This window comes from Salvelinus alpinus, chromosome 6, assembly GCF_045679555.1.
Source record: "Salvelinus alpinus chromosome 6, SLU_Salpinus.1, whole genome shotgun sequence".
NCBI classification, from domain to species: domain Eukaryota; kingdom Metazoa; phylum Chordata; class Actinopteri; order Salmoniformes; family Salmonidae; genus Salvelinus; species Salvelinus alpinus.
The window spans coordinates 85,909,513-85,928,530 of record NC_092091.1 but is presented as its reverse complement, the minus strand read 5'-3'; the positions used below and the strand labels follow the sequence as shown (position 1 = coordinate 85,928,530).

At 44.3% G+C, this 19,018-nt stretch overlaps 1 long non-coding RNA gene across 1 annotated transcript in view; it reads right to left on the bottom strand.

Annotated features, from left to right (window-relative positions):
• The window catches only part of LOC139577764 (uncharacterized), a 31,409-nt gene extending 18,978 nt beyond the window's left edge, over positions 1-12,431 (bottom strand). The window contains exon 1 of the long non-coding RNA XR_011675398.1: positions 12,378-12,431. This is a non-coding gene — a long non-coding RNA (uncharacterized lncRNA). The remainder of the gene's footprint in view (positions 1-12,377) is intronic.
• Positions 12,432-19,018: the final 6,587 nt, after the last annotated feature.

Here is a 19,018-nt window from a genome sequence, read left to right as displayed (position 1 = left end):
TGCAGGTATCATATCTGTCTCTAACTGGGGCTCCACTGAGCGAAACAAGTCTACTGTCATGAAGAGTCGACTGAAGAGTGAGAAATACTGCTAGGCTATATGACTTCTATCTCATTACTTCCTGACTTCTATGATGTGACACACTTAAGATAAGATCAGTTAAACACACCTACCTACAGGAAACACTGACATTAGAAAAACTCCACAGGAAACTGTGTTTCACATAGTGTGTCCTATAATATCACCTCTAACTTTCTACTGCTTGAGTTCACCTCTTATAAAGGTGTACTGGACATCTTGAATAGGGTCTGGATGCCTTATATTGAAAACAGTACAACAAAAGGAGTATTGAAAAGATGCCCACTTCATGTTTTCAACAGCTGCTGGGTTGTTCAGTCCTGTCCTGGGGGTCTGCTGTCCTGTGGGTTGTCACTCTGGCCTTGACCTAATATACCTGAAACCAATAATGAATGTTTCACTAAGACCCTAAAGCTGACTGGGATGTGTTGGGTTGGGGCTCTGCAGGGCAGTGGACACATGGGGACAGGACAGGGAGACCCAGCTATATTGTGTGGATGTTAAAGAGCTCTACAGTACTACTAGGTCATATGAGATGAATTATATGGAGGATGTAATGTAGTGTATATTGTGTGGATGTTAAAGAGCTCTACAGTACTACTAGGTCATATGAGATGAATTATATGGAGGATGTAATGTAGTGTATATTGTGTGGATGTTAAAGAGCTCTACAGTACTACTAGGTCATATGAGATGAATTATATGGAGGATGTAATGTAGTGTATATTGTGTGGATGTTAAAGAGCTCTACAGTACTACTAGGTCATATGAGATGAATTCTATGGAGGATGTAATGTAGTGTATATTGTGTGGATGTTAAAGAGCTCTACAGTACTACTAGGTCATATGAGATGAATTGTGATGTTTCTGTGTTAATGTATGTTTAGGTGTTTCCAATCCTTTCCCTTGGGATAAATACGTAATCAAAACGTAGGAATGAAATTGTGTTGGAGAGAGAGTTGAGTTATGTACTAGACTGGTGGGGGTCGATGAGAGAATTGAGTTGTGTACTAGACTGGTGGGGGTCAGGGAGAGAGTTGAGTTATGTACTAGAGTGGTGGGGGTCAGGGAGATAGTTGAGTTGTGAACTAGACTGGTTGGGGTCGGTGAGAGAGTTGAGTTATTTTCAAGACTGATGGGGGTCAGGGAGAGAGTTGAGTTATGTACTAGACTGGTGGGGGTCAGGGAGATAGTTGAGTTGTGAACTAGACTGGTGGGGGTCGGGGAGAGAGTTGAGTTACAGTGGGGCAAAAAAGTATTTAGTCAGCCAACAATTGTGCAAGTTCTCCCACTTAAAAAGATGAGAGAGGCCTGTAATTTTCATCATAGGTACACTTCAACTATGACAGACAAAATGAGGGGAAAAAATCCAGAAAATCACATTGTAGGATTTTTTATGAATTTATTTGCATATTATGGTGGAAAATAAGTATTTGGTCACCTACAAACAAGCAAGATTTCTGGCTCTTTTTAAGTGGGAGAACTTGCACAATTGTTGGCTGACTAAATACTTTTTTGCCCCACTGTATGTACTAGACTGGTGGGGGTCAGGGAGAGAGTTGGGTTATTGACTAGACTGTTAGGGATGATGGACAGAATGTAGTTATGTACTAGACTGGTAGGGATGATGGACAGAATGTAGTTATGTACTAGACTGGTGGGGATGATGGACAGAATGTAGTTATGTACTAGACTGGTGGGGATGATGGACAGAATGTAGTTATGTACTAGACTGGTGGGGATGATGGACAGAATGTAGTTATGTACTAGACTGGTGGGGATGATGGACAGAATGTAGTTATGTACTAGACTGGTGGGGATGATGGACAGAATGTAGTAATGTACTAGACTGGTAGGGATGATGGACAGAATGTAGTTATGTACTAGACTGGTGGGGATGATGGACAGAATGTAGTTATGTACTAGACTGGTAGGGATGATGGACAGAATGTAGTTATGTACTAGACTGGTAGGGATGATGGACAGAATGTAGTTATGTACTAGACTGGTGGGGATGATGGACAGAATGTAGTTATGTACTAGACTAGTGGGGGTCAGGAGGGATCTGAGTTATGTACTAGACTGGTGGGGGTCAGGGAGAGAGTTGAGTTATGTACTAGACTGGTGGGGGTCAGGGAGAGAGTTGAGTTATGTACTAGACTGGTGGGGGTCAGAGAGAGAGTTGAGTTATTGACTAGACTGGTGGGGGTCAGAGAGAGAGTTGAGTTATGTACTAGACTGGTGGGGGTCAGGGAGAGAATTGAATTTTTTACTAGACTGTTGGTGGTCGGGGAGAGAGTTGAATTACTTGCTAGACTGTTGGGGGTCAGGGAGAGAGTTGAGTTATGTACTAGACTGGTGGGGGTCGGGCAGAGAGTTGAGTTATTGACTAGACTGTTGGGGGTCAGGGAGAGAGTTGAGTTATGTACTAGACTGGTGGGGGTCGGGCAGAGAGTTGAGTTATTGACTAGACTGGTGGGGGTCGGGCAGAGAGTTTACTGCTAGGCTATATGACTTTAATCTCATTAGTTCCTTACTTCAATGATGAAAGATAAACTTCTCAGCATCTTATCTTTGATCAGTGGTTGAACCCAGCTACCAACAGCAAACTCATCTGTTTTGAAAACCCCCACAGGAAACTGCTCACATGGCAGCAACGTTTCACATAGCGTCTGCTATACTATCAACTCTAACTTTCTACTGCTTGAGTTCACCTTTTAGAAAGGTGTACTGGACATCTTGAATAGGGTCTGGATGCCTTATATTGTAAACAGTACAACACAAGGAGTCTGTATTGAAAAGATGCCCACTTCATGTATTCAACAGCTGCTGGGTTGTTCAGTTCTGTCCTGGGGGTCTGCTGTCCTGTGGGTTGTCCCTCTGGCCTTGACCTAATATACCTGAAACCAATAATGAATGTTTCACTAAGACCCTAAAGCTGAGTGGGATGTGTTGGGTTGGGGCTCTGCAGGGCAGTGGACACATGGGGACAGGACAGGGAGACCCAGCTATATTGTGTGGATGTTAAAGAGCTCTACAGTACTACTAGGTCATATGAGAGGAATTATATGGAGGATGTAATGTAGTGTATATTGTGTGGATGTTAAAGAGCTCTACAGTACTACTAGGTCATATGAGATGAATTATATGGAGGATGTAATGTAGTGTATATTGTGTGGATGTTAAAGAGCTCTACAGTACTACTAGGTCATATGAGAGGAATTATATGGAGGATGTAATGTAGTGTATATTGTGTGGATGTTAAAGAGCTCTACAGTACTACTAGGTCATATGAGATGAATTGGGCTGTTTCTGTGTTAATGTATGTTTAGGTGTTTCCAATCCTTTCCCTTGGGATAAATACGTAATCAAAAAGTAGGAATGAAATTGTGTTGGAGAGAGTTGAGTTATATACCAGACTGGTGGGGGTCGATGAGAGAATTGAGTTGTGTACTAGGCTGGTGGGGGTCAGGGAGAGAATTGAGTTGTGTACTAGATTGGTGGGGGTCAGGGAGAGAGTTGAGTTATGTACTAGACTGGTGGGGGTCAGGAAGAGAGTTGAGTTATGTACTGGACTGGTGGGGGTCAGGGAGAGAGTTGAGTTATATACTAGTCTGGTGGGGGTCAGGGAGAGAGTTGAGTTAGGTACTAGACTGGTGGGGGTCAGAGAGAGAGTTGAGTTATTGACTAGACTGGTGGGGGTCAGAGAGAGAGTTGAGTTATGTACTAGACTGGTGGGGGTCAGGGAGAGAATTGAATTTTTTACTAGACTGTTGGTGGTCGGGGAGAGAGTTGAATTACTTGCTAGACAGTTGGGGGTCAGGGAGAGAGTTGAGTTATGTACTAGACTGGTGGGGGTCGGGCAGAGAGTTGAGTTATTTACTAGACTGGTGGGGGTCAGGGAGAGAGTTGAGTTATGTACTAGACTGGTGGGGGTCGGGCAGAGAGTTGAGTTATTGACTAGACTGGTGGGGGTCGGGCAGAGAGTTTACTGCTAGGCTATATGACTTTAATCTCATTAGTTCCTTACTTCAATGATGAAAGATAAACTTCTCAGCATCTTATCTTTGATCAGTGGTTGAACCCAGCTACCAACAGCAAACTCATCTGTTTTGAAAACCCCCACAGGAAACTGCTCACATGGCAGCAACGTTTCACATAGCGTCTGCTATACTATCAACTCTAACTTTCTACTGCTTGAGTTCACCTTTTAGAAAGGTGTACTGGACATCTTGAATAGGGTCTGGATGCCTTATATTGTAAACAGTACAACACAAGGAGTCTGTATTGAAAAGATGCCCACTTCATGTATTCAACAGCTGCTGGGTTGTTCAGTTCTGTCCTGGGGGTCTGCTGTCCTGTGGGTTGTCCCTCTGGCCTTGACCTAATATACCTGAAACCAATAATGAATGTTTCACTAAGACCCTAAAGCTGAGTGGGATGTGTTGGGTTGGGGCTCTGCAGGGCAGTGGACACATGGGGACAGGACAGGGAGACCCAGCTATATTGTGTGGATGTTAAAGAGCTCTACAGTACTACTAGGTCATATGAGATGAATTATATGGAGGATGTAATGTAGTGTATATTGTGTGGATGTTAAAGAGCTCTACAGTACTACTAGGTCATATGAGATGAATTATATGGAGGATGTAATGTAGTGTATATTGTGTGGATGTTAAAGAGCTCTACAGTACTACTAGGTCATATGAGAGGAATTATATGGAGGATGTAATGTAGTGTATATTGTGTGGATGTTAAAGAGCTCTACAGTACTACTAGGTCATATGAGATGAATTGGGCTGTTTCTGTGTTAATGTATGTTTAGGTGTTTCCAATCCTTTCCCTTGGGATAAATACGTAATCAAAAAGTAGGAATGAAATTGTGTTGGAGAGAGTTGAGTTATATACCAGACTGGTGGGGGTCGATGAGAGAATTGAGTTGTGTACTAGGCTGGTGGGGGTCAGGGAGAGAATTGAGTTGTGTACTAGATTGGTGGGGGTCAGGGAGAGAGTTGAGTTATGTACTAGACTGGTGGGGGTCAGGAAGAGAGTTGAGTTATGTACTGGACTGGTGGGGGTCAGGGAGAGAGTTGAGTTATATACTAGTCTGGTGGGGGTCAGGGAGAGAGTTGAGTAATGTACTAGACTGGTGGGGGTCAGGAAGAGAGTTGAGTTATGTACTAGACTGGTGGGGGTCAGGGAGAGAGTTGAGTTATGTACAAGACTGGTGGGGGTCAAGCAGAGAGTTGAGTTATGTACTAGACCGGTGAGGGTCAGGGAGAGAGTTGAGTTATGTACTAGACTGGTGGGGGTCAGAGACAGAATTGAGTTATATACTAGTCTGGTTGGGGTCAGGGAGAGAGTTGAGTTATGTACTAGACTGGTGGGAGTCAGAGAGAGAGTTGAGTTATGTGCTAGAATGGTGGGGGTCAGGGAGAGAGTTAAGTTATGAGCTATCCTGGTGGGGGTCAGGGAGAGAGTTGAGTTATGAGCTAGACTGGTGGGGGTCAGGGAGAGAGTTGAGTTATGTACTAGACTGGTGGGGGTCAGAGACAGAATTGAGTTATGTACTAGACTGGTGGGGGTCGGTGAGAGAGTTGAGTAATGTTCAAGACTGATGGGGTCGAGGAGAGAGTTACTAGACTGGTGGGGGTCGGTGAGATAGTTAAGTTATGTACTAGACTGGTGGGGGTCAGGGAGAGAGTTGAGTTATGAGCTAGACTGGTGGGGGTCAGGGAGAGAGTTGAGTTATGTACTAGACTGGTGGGGGTCAGGGAGATAGTTAAGTTATGTACTGGACTGGTGGGGGTCAGGGAGAGAGTTGATTTATGTACTAGACTGGTAGGGGTATGGGAGAGAGTTGAGTTATGTACTAGACTGGTGGGGGTCAGGTAGAGAGTTGAGTTATGTACTAGACTGGTGGGGGTCAGGGAGAGAGTTGAGTTATGTACTAGACTGGTGGGGGTCAGGAAGAGAGTTGAGTTATGTACTAGACTGGTGGGGGTCAGGTAGAGAGTTGAGTTATGTACTAGACTGGTGGGGGTCAGGGAGAGAGTTGAGTTATGTACAAGACTGGTGGGGGTCAAGCAGAGAGTTGAGTTATGTACTAGACCGGTGAGGGTCAGGGAGAGAGTTGAGTTATGTACTAGACTGGTGGGGATCAGAGACAGAATTGAGTTATATACTAGTCTGGTTGGGGTCAGGGAGAGAGTTGAGTTATGAGCTAGACTGGTGGGGGTCAGGGAGAGAGTTGAGTCATGTACTAGACTGGTGAGGGTCAGGGAGAGAGTTGAGTTTTGAGCTAGACTGGTTGGGGTCAGGGAGAGAGTTGAGTTATGTACTAGACTGTTGGGGTTCAGGGAGAGAGTTGAGTTATGTACTAGACTGGTGGGGGTCAGGGAGAGAGTTGAGTTATGTACTAGACTGGTGGGGGTCAGAGACAGAATTGAGTTATGTACTAGACTGGTGGGGGTCGGGGAGAGAGTTGAGTTATGTACTAAACTGGTGGGGGTCGGGGAGAGAGTTGAGTTATGTACTAAACTGGTGGGGGTCGGTGAGAGAGTTGAGTTATGTACTAGACTGGTGGGGGTCAGAGACAGAATTGAGTTATGTACTAGACTGGTGGGGGTCAGGGAGAGAGTTGAGTTATGTACTAGACTGGTGGGGGTCAGGAAGAGAGTTGAGTTATGTACTAGACTGGTGGGGGTCAGAGACAGAATTGAGTTATGTACTAGACTGGTGGGGGTCAGGGAGAGAGTTGAGTTATGTACTAGACTGGTGGGGGTCAGGGAGAGAGTTGAGTTATGTACTAGACTGGTGGGGGTCAGGGAGAGAGTTGAGTTATGTACTAAACTGGTGGGGGTCAGGAAGAGAGTTGAGTTATGTACTAGACTGGTGGGGGTCAGAGACAGAATTGAGTTATGTACTAGACTGGTGGGGGTCAGGAAGAGAGTTGAGTTATGTACTAGACTGGTGGGGGTCAGAGACAGAATTGAGTTATGTACGAGACTGGTGGGGGTCAGGGAGAGAGAGTTGAATTATCTACTAGACTGGTGGGGGTCAGGGAGAGAGTTGAGTTATGTACTAGACTGGTGGGGGTCAGAGACAGAATTGAGTTATGTACTAGACTGGTGGGGGTCAGGGAGAGAGATGAGTAATGTTCAAGACTGATGGGGTCGGGGAGAGAGTTACTAGACTGGTGGGGGTCGGTGAGATAGTTAAGTTATGTACTAGACTGGTGGGGGTCAGGGAGAGAGTTGAGTTATGAGCTAGACTGGTGGGGGTCAGGGAGAGAGTTGAGTTATGTACTAGACTGGTGGGGGTCGGGGAGAGAGTTGAGTTATATACTAGACTGGTGGGGGTCAGGGAGAGAGTTGATTTATGTACTTGACTGGTAGGGGTATGGGAGAGAGTTGAGTTATGTACTAGACTGGTGGGGGTCAGGGAGATAGTTAAGTTATGTACTAGACTGGGGGGGGGGGGGGGGGGTTCAGGAAGAGAGTTTAGTTATGTACTAGACTGGTGGGGATGATTGACAGAATGTAGTTATGTACTAGACTGGTGGGGATGATGGACAGAATGTAGTTATGTACTAGACTGGTAGGGATGATGGACAGAATTTAGTTATGTACTAGACTGGTGGGGATGATGGACAGAATGTAGTTATGTACTAGACTGGTAGGGATGATGGACAGAATGTAGTTATGTACTAGACTGGTGGGGATGATGGACAGAATGTAGTTATGTACTAGACTGGTGGGGATGATGGACAGAATGTAGTTATGTACTAGACTGGTGGGGATGATGGACAGAATGTAGTTATGTACTAGACTGGTGGGGATGATGGACAGAATGTAGTTATGTACTAGACTGGTGGGGATGATGGACAGAATGTAGTTATGTTCTAGACTGGTGGGGATGATGGACAGAATGTAGTTATGTACTAGACTGGTGGGGATGATGGACAGAATGTAGTTATGTACTAGACTGGTAGGGATGATGGACAGAATGTAGTTATGTACTAGACTGGTGGGGATGATGGACAGAATGTAGTTATGTACTAGACTGGTGGGGATGATGGACAGAATGTAGTTATGTACTAGACTGGTGGGGATGATGGACAGAATGTAGTTATGTACTGGACTGGTGGGGATGATGGACATAATGTAGTTATGTACTAGACTGGTGGGGATGATGGACAGAATGTAGTTATGTACTAGACTGGTGGGGATGATGGACATAATGTAGTTATGTACTAGACTGGTGGGGATGATGGACAGAATGTAGTTATGTACTAGACTGGTGGGGATGATGGACATAATGTAGTTATGTACTAGACTGGTAGGGATGATGGACAGAATGTAGTTATGTACTAGACTGGTAGGGATGATGGACATAATGTAGTTATGTACTAGACTGGTGGGGGTCGGGGAGAGAGGACATAAGAGTGGAACATACTGCTAGGCAATATGACTTTAATCTCATTTGTTCCTTACGTCAATGATGAAAGATAAACTTCTCAGCATCTTATCTTTGATCAGTGGTTGAACCCAGCTACCAACAGCAAACTCATCTGTTTTGAAAACCTCCAGAGGAAACTGCTCACATGGCAACAACGTTTCACATAGCGTCTGCTATACTATCAACTCTAACTTTCTACTGCTTGAGTTCACCTTTTATAAAGGTGTACTGGACATCTTGAATAGGGTCTGGATGCCTTATATTGAAAACAGTACAACAAAAGGAGTCTGTATTGAAAAGATGCCCACTTCATGTTTTCAACAGCTGCTGGGTTGTTCAGTCCTGTCCTGGGGGTCTGCTGTCCTGTGGGTTGTCACTCTGGCCTTAACCTAATAAGTAAGAACTATCTCTCTCCTATCTCTCTCTCTCTCCCTCCTCCCCTGTCTCCTCCTCAGTCTGTCAGTGAGTAAGAACTATCTCTCTCTCCCTCCTCCCCTGTCTCCTCCTCAGTCTGTCAGTGAGTAAGAACTATCTCTCTCTCCTATCTCTCTCTCTCTCCCTCCTCCCCTGTCTCCTCCTCCCCTGTCTCCTCCTCAGGCTGTCAGTGAGTAAGAACTATCTCTCTCTTCGATCTCTCTCTCCCTCCTCCCCTGTCTCCTCCTCAGTCTGTCAGTGAGTAAGAACTATCTCTCTCCTATCTCTCTCTTTCTCTCTCTCCCTCCTCCCCTGTCTCCTTCTACCAACCCAGTCTGCTAGTAATAACTATCTCTCTCTCCTATCTCTCTCTCTCTCCCTCCTCCACTGTCTCCTCCTCAGTCTGTCAGTGAGTAAGAACTATCTCTCTCTTTCTCCCTCCTCCCCTGTCTCCTCCTCAGTCTGTCAGTGAGTAAGAACTATCTCTCTCTCTCTCCCTCCTCCCCTGTCTCCTCCTCAGTCTGTCAGTGAGTAAGAACTATCTCTCTCTCCGATCTCTCTCTCTCTCCCTCCTCCCCTGTCTCCTCCTCAGTCTGTCAGTGAGTAAGAACTATCTCTCTCTTCGATCTCTCTCTCTCTCCCTCCTCCCCTGTCTCCTCCTCAGTCTGTCAGTGAGTAAGAACTATCTATCTCTCATATCTCTCTCTCTCTCCCTCCTCCCCTGTCTCCTTCTACCAACCCAGTCTGTTAGTAATAACTATCTCTCTCTCCTATCTCTCTCTCTCTCCCTCCTCCCCTGTCTCCTCCTCAGTCTGTCAGTGAGTAAGAACTATCTCTCTCTCCCAGCCTTGTGGTTGATTAAAGACCCCCCCCCCCCCCCCTCCACAAAAGGGGACATATTTGCGTATGTTGTGGTCTTATGAATTCTGGCTGAATTCTGGTAAAGAGGATGCTCTTTAATCTCAGCATGTCTACAGATTCTCTTTTCTCTCTGTATTTGTTGGCTTGGAAATGTTGATACCGGAGACTGTTATCAGAAGAAACTGTGTAACCAAGCATTTATAGAGGCTGAGAAATGCATTATAATTAATTGGAAGGTTGGTTATCCTCCAACAATGTCACAATGGACGGCAGAAATGTCTCGTTATGTATCACTAGATTTGATTTACTGGTCAACGTTCATGAGGTCAGGATGCCTTATATGGAAAACTGTAGGACAAAAGGAGTCTGTATAAAAAACATGACCACTTCATGTTTTCAACAGCTGTTGGGTTGTTCAGTCCTGGGGGTCTGCTGTCCTGTGGGTTGTCACTCTGGCCTTGACCTAACACACCTGAAACCAACAATGAATGTTTCACTAAGACCCTAAAGCTGAGTGGGATGTGTTGGGTTGGGGTGGTGGAGGACGGGCCGACCCAGCTACACCTTACAGTAAATACAAAAGTATGTGGACACCCCTTCAAATTAGTGGATTCGGCTATTTCAGCCACACACGTTCCTGACCTGTGAAATAAAATAGAGCACACCGCCATGCAATCTCCATAGACAAACATTGGCAGTACAATGGCCTTACTGAAGAACTCAGTGACAATCAACATGTCACCATCATAGTATGCTACCTTTCCAACAAGTCAGTTCATCAAATGTCTACCCTGCTGGAGCTGCCCCGGTCAACTGTAAGTGCTGTTATTGTGAAGTGGAAACATCTAGGAGCAGCAGTGGCTTAGCCTCGAAGTGGTAGCTCACACAAGCTCACAGAACGGGACCGCGAGTGCTGAAGTTTGTCGCGTGTAAAAATCATCTGTCCTCGGTTGCAACACTCACTTCCGAGTTCCCAACTTCCTCTGGAAGCAACTTCAGCACAAGAACTGTTGGTCTGGAGCTTCATGAAATGGGTTTCTACGGCCGATCAGCAGCACACAAGCCTAAGATCAACATGTGCGGAGTCAATCACCACCTTCCGGAGACACCTGAAACCCCACCTCTTTAAGGAATACCTAGGAGAGGAGAAAGTAATCCTTCTCACCCCCCCCCCCCCCCTTAAAAGATTTAGATGCACTATTGTAAAGTGGCTGTTCCACTGGATGTCATAAGGTGAATGCACCAATTTGTAAGTCGCTCTGGATAAGAGCGTCTGCTAAATGACTTAAATGTAAATGTAAATGTAAATGTGCAATGCCAAGCGTCTGCTGGAGTAGAAACACTTTCTCTGGAGTGATGAATCACGTTTCCCCATCTGGCAGTCAGAACCACAAACCTGGGTTTGGCAGATGCCAGGAGAACGCTACCTGCCCCAAAGCATAATGCCAACTGTAAAGTTTGGTGGAGGAGGAATAATGGTCTGGGGTTGTTTTTAATGGATTGTGTTAGGCCCCTTAGTTTCATTGAAGGGAAATCTAATCGCTACAGCAGACAATGCCATTCTAGACTATTCTGTGCTTCCAACTTTGTGGCAACAGTTTGGGGAAGGCCCTTTCCTGTTTCAGCATGACAATGCCCCTGTACACAAAGCGAGGTCCATACAGAAATAGTTTGTTGAGATCGATGTGGAAGAACTTTACTGGCCTGCACAGAGTCCTGACCTAAACCCTATTGAATACCTTTAGGGATGAATTGAAACGCCGACTGTGAGCCAGGCCTAATCGCCCAACCTCACTAATGCTGTTGTGGCTGAATGGAAGCAAGTCCCCACAGCAATGTTCCAACATCTAGTGGAAACCTTCCCAGAAGACTGGAGGCTGTTATAGCAGCAAAGGGGCACCAACTCCATATTAATACCCATGATTTTGGAATGAGATGTCAGATGAGCAGGTGTCCACATACTTTTGGTCATGTAGTGTACATTCCCCTTCCATGCAAATGTGTAACTCTCTTTGCAGATGAGATTAAATCTAATTAGATTTTTTTAAATCATTTTTAAAATCATTAATTTCAGAGGTCAGGGTCAAGCTGAGCCGGACCAAGAGTGGAAAAGGTTACAGGTTATGATGACATCACTGGTGAGAAGTCAGTAATGACAAGATATTCAGTTGGCTGCATGTTATTCTGTCAGCCCTATCTCTGTTGACATCTCACTTTCTCTCCTCGCCTTCTAGCTCTCCCTATCTCTGTTGACATCTCCCTCTCTCTCCACGCCTTCTCTCTCTCTCCTTCCTCTCTCTCTGTTCCTCTCTCTCTCTTCCTGACAGATAGCATCAGACCTGTTGACTTGGGTAACAGACCTCTAGCATCTACACCCCCCTTCTCCAACTCTAACGTCAGACCTATATAATATATAATATGTCAAGTATTAGTAGTTCCATAAAACAGTACTTGTTATTGGGGTTTAGAATGGTTTGTATGGACACATTACTTTCTTCATGTGGGATAATAAAGTTTACTAATATTGAACTGCTATAATCACTGTAGATTTATACTCTACCTACCTGGTGGACTGACGCTTTGAGCCTGGAGATCTGAGGAGAAAGAGAGAGACAGAGGAGAAAGAGAAAGAGAGATAGAGAGAAAGGGAGGAGTCAGAGGAAGAGAGAAACAGAGGAGAAAGAGAAAGAGAGAGAGATAGAGAGAAAGGGAGGAGTCAGAGGAAGAGAGAGGCAGAGATTAAATCAACATAACATGACCTTTCATGATGTGATGGGGAAGATAGGCTTATCGTTGCTATGGTGCAACAACACCCATGTGTAAACACATTCCCCATCTCTCCTCCACCCTCCTCTCTCCTCCACCCTCCTCTCTCCCCTACCATCTTCTCTCCTCCACCCTCCTCTCTCCCCTCCCCTCCTCTCTCCTCCACCCTCCTCTCTCCCCTACCCTTCTCTCTCCCCTCCCCTCCTCTCTCCCCTCCCCTCCTCTCTCCTCCACCCTCCTCTCTCCCCTACCCTTCTCTCTCCTCCGCAAATCTCTCTATCCCCTCCCCTCCCATACTCTCTACTCTACCCTTCTCTCCTACCCTCCACTCTCCCCTTCCCTCCTTTCTCCCCTCCCATTCTCTCTACACTACCTTCTATCCCCTACCCTCCTCTCTCCTCTACCGTTCTCTCGTATCTACCCTCCTCTCTCCTCTACCCTTCCCTCTCTTCTACCCTGCTCTCTCCTCTACCCTTCCCTCACTCCTACCCTGCTCTCTCCTCTACCCTTCCCTCTCTCCTACCCTCCTCTCTCCTCTACCCTTCCCTCTCTCCTACCCTCCTCTCTCCTCTACCCTTCCCTCTCTCCTACCCTGCTCTCTCCTCTACCCTTCCCTCTCTCCTACCCTCCTCTCTCCTCTACCCTTCCCTCTCTCCTACCCTCCTCTCTCCTCTACCGTTCTCTCGTATCTACCCTCCTCTCTCCTCTACCCTTCCCTCTCTCCTACCCTCCTCTCTCCTCTACCGTTCTCTCGTATCTACCCTCCTCTCTCCTCTACCCTTCCCTCTCTCCTACCCTCCTCTCTCCTCTACCCTTCCCTCTCTCCTACCCTGCTCTCCCCAACCCTCTTTTCTCCTTCTCAAATCTCTCTCCCCTCCCCTTCTCTCTCACCTATCTTGCTCTATGCCCTCCTTTCCCATCTCCCCCCCTTTCGCTCTCCCCTCCCTTTCTCTCTCCCCTCCCTTTCTCTCTCCCCTCCCTTTCTCTCTCCCCAACCCTCCTCTCTCCCTACCCTCTCTCTTTCTCCTCCTCCTCAAATCTCTCTCCCCACCCCTCCTCTCTCTTCTCATCTCTCTCTCTCTCTCGTTCTCTCTCTCTTCTTGACGTATAGTGTTGGACCTGTTGATCTTGACTCAGCTCACAGACCTCTATCATCTACACCCCTCCCTTCTCCTACTCTAACATAACACCAATATAATATATACTCTCATTCATTTACATAGAGACAGATACAATCAATCATTGACACACTGAATATACAACAGTCAGATGCATGACACCATCACAACTTAACTGACATTAGTGCCTGTCCCCAGATGGACAGTTAGGCTACAGTAAAGTACATTTACAGGTGATCACATCATTGTCCTGCTTTGAGACACATTTTTACTGTCTGCTTCCAGTTGTATGTTATTTTACTAGCCCTGCAAATGGTAACATATCTTACAATATCAAAACATATCTCAGTAACTGTCACAAGTGTCTATCAATATAACAGCCTCCTACCTGTGCTCCACAACAGGATGGTCAGTACCACTGCAGGTATCATATCTGTCTCTAACTGGGGCTCCACTGAGCGAAACAAGTCTACTGTCATGAAGAGTGGACTGAAGAGTGAGAAATACTGCTCGGCTATATGACTTCTATCTCATTACGTCCTAACTTCAATGACGTTAGATAAACTTCTTAGCAACTTATCTTGGATCAGTGGTTGAACACACTACAGCAAACTGAAAAACTCCACAGGAAACTGCTGACAGAGCAGCAACGTTTCACATAGTGTGTCCTATAATATCACCTCTAACTTTCTACTGCTTGAGTTCACCTCTTATAGAATATTGGCTTAATGTTCCAGCACATCAATATAAACAGTACCAGCACCCAAAATGAGTACTGATGAGGTCTCATGTTAGAGCAGGAGAAGGGGGGATGTGGTGTAGAAGCTAGAGGTCTGTTACCCAAGTAAACTCAACAGGCCTGATGCTATATGTCAGGGTCAGGCTGGGCTGGGCCAAGAGAGGAACAGGTTACTGGTTATGATGACATCACTGGTGAGAAGTCAGTGATAAAAAGATGAAGAGGAGAGGAGAGGAGAGGAGAGGAGAGGAGAGGAGAGGAGAAGAGAAGAGAAGAGGGGGAGAAGGGGAGAGGAGGTACTGTTTGTCTCCCACCGTTCCACTCAGAGGACTATTCCTTCTGTTATCCACCATATTTAGTACACCTGTCATTTCAGTGAAGGGAAGTGAACAAGTGCACACTTTAGGAGAAAGGAGAGATAATTGGGGCAATGCTTCTTTCTAGTCTACAGTCCTGCGTCTGTGACACCAGATTACCACCTAGTGGCCATAAGAGGAACTGTCCTGTCAGTGTGTTTTTACTGCTGGCTAGGAGTAGTAGTTCTGTCTGTCTGTCTGGGGCCTGGACTCAGGGAGAGAGTGGAGGGGTGAGTAGTAGTTCTGTCTGTCTGTCTGGGGCCTGGACTCAGGGAGAGAGTGGAGGGGTGAGTAGTAGTTCTGTCTGTCTGTCTGTCTGTCTGTCTGTCTGTCTGTCTGTCTGTCTGGGGCCTGGACTCAGGGAGAGAGTGGAGGGGTGAGTAGTAGTTCTGTCTGTCTGTCTGTCTGTCTGTCTGTCTGTCTGTCTGTCTGGGGCCTGGACTCAGGGAGAGAGTGGAGGGGTGACTAGTAGTTCTGTCTGTCTGTCCGTCTGGGGCCTGGACTCAGGGAGAGAGTGGAGGGGTGAGTAGTAGTTCTGTCTGTCTGTCTGTCTGTCTGTCTTGTCTGTCTGTCTGTCTGTCTGTCTGTCTGTCTGTCTGTCTGTCTGTCTGTCTGTCTGTCTGTCTGTCTGTCTGTCTGTCTGTCTGTCTGTCTGTCTGGGGCCTGGACTCAGGGAGAGAGTGGAGGGGTGACTAGTAGTTCTGTCTGTCTGTCCTTCCGTCCGTCCGTCTGTCCGCCCTGACTTTACAGAGTATTGTGTGTAGATCGTTGACAATTAAATACATTTTAATCCCACTTTGTAACAATCAAATGTGAAGAAATCCAAGGGACTTTCTGTAGGCACTGTAATGTAATTTAAGCAAATGTGATTTTCTTGTTTTTTATTTATTACGTATAGCCAGGGGCTCCAACACTCAGACATAATTGACGAACAAAGCAGTTCAGTTTAATTCCTATTCTAAGATATAATAAGTACATTTTTTTTCATTTAGTCAGGTGACCTTGAATTGCAGGAATTCATTACATTCATGAATTCCAGCAGTCCATTAAATGTACGTTGGTATCTGATAAAGAACATGTTTTTTTATTTATGTTTTGGTTCAGAAAGATGCCAATGGCACACTGAGGTGTATAGAACAGAACAGATAGAAATGCCTTTATTTCAATAGTTATCACCTTCATTAACAAACGGTTGTAGCCAACTCTTTCACATTCGGTGTGTTTGTGACTCTGATGAATCGTTTGATGTACAAAGATTAATGTAAACGATTCAAAACCAGAAGGTATAAAGAAGATGTATTGGACAATTACCTAAAGAGAGTCAAACTGAGCGGAATGCATTATGCATATCTCCTCGCTCTGCAACTTTCCCGTTGTTATGGTGACCATGTTAACGCCACACCAGCCGGTCACGAGTCATGACGGCAGTCAAATTCCACGTGACCATTTAGTCGCTGTAATTAGGATTCTCCAAGCTCTGATTCTGTGGATGGTCATTAGTCACCTTACCAAACTTGCTAACTGCCTGGTACTCAGCACTCTATTGTCCCTCTAATCACTCTGACATCAATGCAAATGTAAGAGAAAATCTAATCAAACACTTCATGGGAGCTGATGTTGTGCAACATTTCCATAGGCTATGCAATTACATGAGAAAACAGAGTGATGGCCTCTACTAAAAAGAGGAGGATCACACCAGCTTTTTATAGACTACTATATTTATATCTCAACTTTCCTAATGTTAACCACATTGCTTGTCTTTACAACAGAAGTATAGCCTACCTGAATGGCCTGATAATAAACCATGGGAAAAGCATCCTCCATTCTCTATTTCAGTGCAGAGATGACGTGTCTTTTTTTCTGCTGCCCCTGTTTCGAGACAGCTGCATCATAATGGTCCATTCCAAATCAAAACAAAATTCACACATTATTCAGTATGTAAAGACAATATTACATCAATAATAGCCCTATCACTTGTGAGTGATATATGATCACTTATGAACGATACCCAGCTTAAGGCAAGAAATGCTTTTTTCAAATCCTAGTTGTGCACCTCATGTAGCCTAGCCCATAGGCCTGTATGCTTTGATTTGTATCACAACTAAAGTGGCCAAATAACTTCTTAAAATTAAACACAGTAATCAGTTTTACAGCTAGTGTAGAGCCCAACTGGCATACATACACAGGCATGAGTATCAAGTTTGGGGACGATAATGTTCCCCATAAAAATGCACCTTCATAATAACAGCATTAGATACATAATCACATTTGTGGTCAGTTTTGATAATGGTGTTTTCCTGCTAAGGGAACATTCGTGCTTACAGCCTACTACCATGTGAACATCGCTGCTCTTATAATGTGAAGAACTAGCCTAATAGTTGATCAACATTTTAAGCTAAACGTTCTCACCTGTTGCGTCAGGCTCCTTGATTAAAACCTTTTTTAAGATGCCAGTGGTTGTATTCATTTGGGATCTATCACATCCAGTGGAGGCTACTGAGGGGAGGACGGTTCAATATAATGGCTGGAATGGAATGATATCATACAAACCATGAAACCCATGTGATATCATACAAACCATGAAAACCATGTGATATCATACAAACCATGAAAACCATGTGATATCATACAAACCATGAAAACCATGTGATATCATACAAACCATGAAAACCATGTGATATCATACAAACCATGAAAACCATGTGATATCATACATACCATTAAAACCATGTGATATCATATAAACCATGAAACCCATGTGATATCATACATACCATTAAAACCATGTGATATCATACAAACCATGAAATCCATGTGATATCATACATACCATTAAAACCATGTGATATCATATAAACCAAGAAAACCCATGTGATATCATACATACCATTAAAACCATGTGATATCATACAAACCATGAAACCCATGTGATATCATACATACCATTAAAACCATGTGATATCATACAAACCATGAAACCCATGTGATATCATGCAAACCATGAAAACCATGTGATATCATATAAACCATGAAAACCATGTGATATCATACAAACCATGAAAACCATGTGATATCATACAAACCATGAAAACCATGTGATATCATACAAACCATGAAAAGCATGTGATATCATATAAACCATGAAAACCATGTGATATCATATAAACTATGAAACCCATGTGATATCATACAAACCATGAAAACCATGTGATATCATACAAACCATGAAAACCATGTGATATCATACAAACCATGAAACCCATGTGATATCATACAAACCATGAAAACCATGTGATATCATACAAACCATGAACACCATGTGATATCATACTAACCATGAAACCCATGTGATATCATACAAACCATGAAAACCATGTGATATCATACAAACCATGAAAACCATGTGATATCATACAAACCATGAAAACCATGTGATATCATACAAACCATGAAAACCATGTGATATCATACAAACCATGAAAACCATGTGATATCATACAAACCATGAAAACCATGTGATATCATACAAACCATGAAAACCATGTGATATCATACAAACCATGAAAACCATGTGATATCATACAAACCATGAAAACCATGTGATATCATATAAACCATGAAATCCATGTGATATCATACAAACCATGAAAACCATGTGATATCATACAAACCATGAAAACCATGTGATATCATACAAACCATGAAAACCATGTGATATCATATAAACCATGAAAACCATTTGATATCATACAAACCATGAAACCCATGTGATATCATACAAACCATGAAAACCATGTGATATCATACAAACCATGTGATATCATATAAACCATGAAACCATGTGATATCATATAAACCATGAAACCATGTGATATCATATAAACCATGTGTTTGATGCCATTCCATTCCGTTGTTATGAGCTGTCCTCCCCTCAGTAGCCTCCACGAATCGCATCCCACAACTGTCCCAGAATATGTTTGGAATATTTATTTGTTGCACAGAATATAATAGGTTAACTTCTGTACTATGGAGAATAGTAGATCGACTTTTGCTGTTTGTTAGGCCTACTCATCTTGTTGGCTGACGAAAAGTAAATGTGGACAGTTCTTCCAATATCTTCAATATGCGCCTCGGAATTGGATAAGGACTCGCGCAGTCGCGTCCCCAATATGTCTGTCTTCACTTGTAGCCTGTGAGAAAGACCCGATCACGTGATGGAGAGCCAT